We start from the raw sequence: 5,000 nt of genomic DNA, 5'->3' as shown, positions 1-5,000 counted from the left end.
CGCCCGAAACCGCCCGTGGCCTCGAGCACCACTACCCCTAAAGAGCCTTATGAGCATTTTTGCCCAGAGTAGACATTCACCATGTTTGAGTAGGCACCACCCTCCAAAAAATTGTAGAAATTGAATTTTGATGAGATTTTTGCAGAGATGCTTAGAAAATGTGATCTAAATTATGGAAAACTCAGAAAAAAATTTTGACGACCGAAAATATTTTTTTTTATTTTTGGTATTTAAAAAATTGAGAAAATCCGGAAAATTAGAAAAAAATATTTGGAACGTGGGAAAAAAATTGGGGAGGCTATTTTATGACACAAACAAAATTTAGGAAGAAGAATGGATTCAATCGGACAAGAAATGATCGGGTGAAGCTGCAACCGGACCATGGTCGTCTGGCCCCGACGATCCCCGGCCGAGCGGATCGATCCACGATCGATCCGCATGGTGCCGGGACGATCCCGCCGACCGGGACCCGATCCATGATCATCCATGCACCGATCGGATCGATCCACACGGCCGAGCGGTCGGCACGATCGATCACGCCGAGGATCGATCCACGCACGATCCGCATGGTGTGGGATCGACCCCACGCCGACCGGGACCGATCCACACGGCCGAGGCGGTCGGCCACGATCGATCCCGCTCGACCGGATCGATCCATGATCGATCCGCACGGTGCATGGATCGATCCCACGACCGGGCTCGACCACGATCGATCCCGCTCGACCGGGATCGATCCATGATCGATCCACACGGTGCATGGATCGAGGCGGGCCCTCGACACGATCGATCCCGCTCGACCGGGATCGATCCATGATCGATCCGCACGGTGCAGCGGATCGATCCACACGACCAGGCCTCGACGATCGATCCATGATCGATCCGCACGGCCAGGCGCGACTGGGATCGATCCATGATCGATCCGCACGGTGCGTGACCGATCCACACGGCCGAGGCCGAGGCTCGGACCACGATCGATCCCGGGATCGATCCGCACGGCCGAGGTGTTTCGACTGGGATCGATCCATGATCGATCCGCGCGGTGCGTGGACCGATCCACACGACTGAGGCCCTCGGACCACGATCGATCCTCTCGACTGGATCGATCCATGATCGATCCGCATGGCATGGGCTCATCCACACGACCGAGGCCTCGACACGCCGATCACGCTCGATCGATCGATCCGCACGGTGCAAGGTGGACTGATCCTGCCGACCGACTCGATCCACGGTGCTGGATCGATCCACCATGCAAGGTCGATCTCGCACGGTGCAGGACCGATCCCGCACGACCGGGATCGACCCACGACGGGATCCGCACGGTGCAAGGGTCGATCCACACGGTCGAGGCCTCGACTGACCGATCACGCCGACCGGGATCGATCCACTGGATTACGCCGACTGGACGATTCACGGTGGTGGATCGATCCTGGCCACTGGATCGATCCGCACGGCAGGGATCGATCCGATCGATGCAAGGTCGATCCACTGGGCAGGACCGATCCCGCACGACCGGGGATCGACCCACGATCGATCCGCACGGGGCAAGTGGTCATCTACGATCGACCCCGCGGCCGAGGCTCCCGAATATGACTGACACGCTGACTAAAGACGATCCACGATCGATGTGCCCCGACCACACGGTAGTCACATGCTTGTCTCAAAGATTAAGCCATCCACACGGTGGCCAAGGCCCCCGATTCCTACGATCGATCCAATCCTAAGTAAGTCCCGAGATTCGAGGTGGAGGCACACGGGGCTGCGGCCTCCGCATGGACTCCATCCGCACGATCCAAGGTCCTTTCTACCACGATCGATCACGAGGCTCCGACTAGAATTTTGGAGGTGAAATTCTTGGATTTATGAAAGACGAACAACTTACCAAAATTTTGGTGCCATTTTTTTTCTTTTCACCGAAAAGAAAACAACTTACCAAAAAAATTTTCCTTAAGTAGCTAGTTCGTCCTCAACAATCCAAGAATTTCAGCGATCGATTCGCATGGTGAGGGGAAGTCCCGAGATTGAAGGGATCGATGCACACGGTGCGGGGATGGCACAAAAGTCACGGCACGTTGGCCTTGTCACGACTCGGGACATATGTAAAGCACTCTCAAGTCATGGCGCAGGCTACACAAGTCACCACACTCAAGTCGTGGCATGTCGGCCGAGCCAAGTCACATGCTCATGCGCCCGGAGCAAAGACCACACATACCCTTGTGTGCATGGACTCTCAAGTCATGGGAGCCTAGGGAGATAATGAAAGCCTCCCGATGATGCGGGGACTACTCGGCCTCAAGTCGCGGGGAAAAGCGAGAACCAGGGTGCTTCGGGGACTTAGGAGAAATCGGGAGGGCCCTCACGGAGGACTCACACTGAGCTCGTTTCAAGAAGAGGAATTTTGTTGGTTGGTCAGGAGTTAGGGGTTGGGGGGAGGGACGACCGCGAGCCAAGGGGCTGAATCTCGCGATCGTGGGCAGAAGGCCACTGCCACTTACAATACCCCGTCGCGTATTTAAGTCGCCCGCAAAGATTCTACTCATCGCTCAATAGGAATTGTGCTTCACGTGCCCACGTTGCCCATCCACCGCGAGAGCTTACCACCGACACGTGCCCTTGGGGAAGTCCCCTCCGCAGGTCGGCTAACGAGCGGCGAGCTTAGTCACTTCTAGCCCGGATTCTCGATTTAGAGGCGTTCACCATAATCCGTCGCATTTAGAAGCCACATCGGCTTTTCAACCAAGCGCGATGACCAATTGTGCAAAGGACCAACGGCCTCTCGTATAGGTTGAATTACTACTGTGGACACTATCATCGTAGGTAAACTAACTCGCCTCACGACGGTCTAAACCCACTCAATGCTCCCTATTTGGTGAACAATCCAACACTTGGTGAATTCTCGTTTCCACAATGATATGTGAAGAGCCGACATCGAAGGGGACAAAAAGTGCACGCCGCTATGAACGCTGGCTGCTACATGCCGCTATCCCCGTGGTAACTTTTCCCACCCTCTAGCTTCAAATTCCAAGATCTAAAGGATCGATAGGCCACGCTTGCCCGTATTCGACGGGAAACCGAATCAAACGAGCTTTTACCTTTTGTTCTACACGAGATTGTTCTCGTTGAGCTCATCTTAGACACCTCGCATTTCTTTTACCGTATGTGCCGCCCAAACAAACTCCCCACCCGACAATGTCTTCGCTCGATCGGCGCATGCGCTGACCTTGTTCTAAAAGAAGGGGCATTGCTCCCGCTCCGTTTCACTCGAATAAGTAAAATAACGGCAGTGAAGTGGTATTTCACTTCGCCGTTTCCGGCTCCCACTTATCCTACACCCTCAAGTCATTTCACAAAGCTCTGACCACAGTAGTCAAGCCTGCAACGTGGCCTTTCCCGCCGATTCGCCAAGCCCGTCCCCTTGGCTGGGGTTTCGCCGGATAGTAGACAGACAGCGGGAATTCAGCATCCATTCATATTACCACTAGGATGACGAGGCATTTGGCTACCTTAAGAGAGTCATAAGTTACCTCGCCGTTTACCCGCGCTTGGTTGGAATTTTTCACTTGACATTCGTAGCATCATAGAAATCACATTGCGTGAGCATCCTGCAGTGGACCATCGCAATGTTTTGTTTTAATTAAATGTAATGATTCCCTTGTCCTGTACGCCTTCGAAGTTGACTGCTCGACGCCCGAGGGAAGGCCCCCGATAGCTGCTTCCTTGGTCTGCTTTTCTCTTCGCTGCACGCGGCGCCCGCCCGCCGCGAGCAAACTCGAGCAGCCCACCGATACTCGATTTTGTCCTGGATTAGGGACCCCCCGTGCCTGGGCCCGAGCCAATCCTTTTCCGAGGTTACTGATCCATTTTGCTCACTTCCTCGTCTACATTGTTCCATCGACCGAGGTCAAGCCACCTTGGAGACTGGGACGTTATGAGTACGATCGGCGTGGACGCACTCTCGTCTCCGTATTTCTGGCCGCCTGGGGCGCACCTGGACACCACGCGACGTGCGTGCTCTTTCAGCCACATCTGACTCCACTCTCCACAGCCGTTTCCTGTGGTGGTGTGCCTGTCATAAATGTAAAAGATAACTCTTCCGAGGCCCCCGCGCGACGCCTCCGACCCTAACGTTGCTGCCAACCGCCACGTCCCGGGTTCAGAATTTTAACCCGATTCCTTTCGGTCGCGCACGAGGCGCTTACCGACAAGCTTCCCCTGCCTCTTAGGGATCGACTAACCCATGTACAGCAAGCCGTTCACATGGAACCTTTCCCCTTTCTAGCCTTCAAAGTTCTCATTTGAATATTTGCTACTACTTCACCAAGATCCGCACCACCCGCCGCCCGCCTCGGCTCACGCCCCCAAAGCTTGAACCACCGCCGCGCCTCCTACTCATCAAGTGGCCCGGCACTTGCCTTGACGGTCGAGTATAGTCGCGCGCCCGCCGCCATCCATTTTCTGGGCTGATTCACAGTGAGTTGTTACATACCTTGCCGGGATTTCGACTTCCATGACCACCGTCCCCGTTGTTCCACCGACCAACACCAGGTTCTAGGTTAGCGCGCAAATGGGCACCGTAACTCGACCTCCTGCTCATCCCGCACGCTACTTCGTTTTACCAAAAATGGCCCACTGAGCTCCCGATTCGGTGGCGTGGCTCAACGAAGGTACCCGCGCCGTCCTACCTATTTAAAGTTTGAGAACAGTCGAGGGCGGTCGCGCCCCGATGCCTCTAATCGCTTTACCCATAGAACTGCTTCGAGCCCGCCATCTCGAGGGAAACTGAGGAACCAAATACTAGATCTGCTCGATTAGTCTTTCGCCTATACCCAAGTCGTACTCTAACGTGATTTGCATCGCGCACGTCGGGCCTCCACCAGAAGCTCTCCGCTTCGCCCCGCCACAGTATAGTTCACCATCTTTCTAGTCCCGACAGCATGCTCTCACCGAACTCCTTCTCTTAAGATCAAGGTCGGTGGCGGTGCACCCAAAAGGGATCCCACCAA

This window comes from Eucalyptus grandis, chromosome 8 (assembly GCF_016545825.1).
Source record: "Eucalyptus grandis isolate ANBG69807.140 chromosome 8, ASM1654582v1, whole genome shotgun sequence".
Taxonomy (NCBI): domain Eukaryota; kingdom Viridiplantae; phylum Streptophyta; class Magnoliopsida; order Myrtales; family Myrtaceae; genus Eucalyptus; species Eucalyptus grandis.
The sequence above is the reverse complement of the archived record's forward strand: the minus strand, read 5'-3'. Positions refer to the sequence as shown.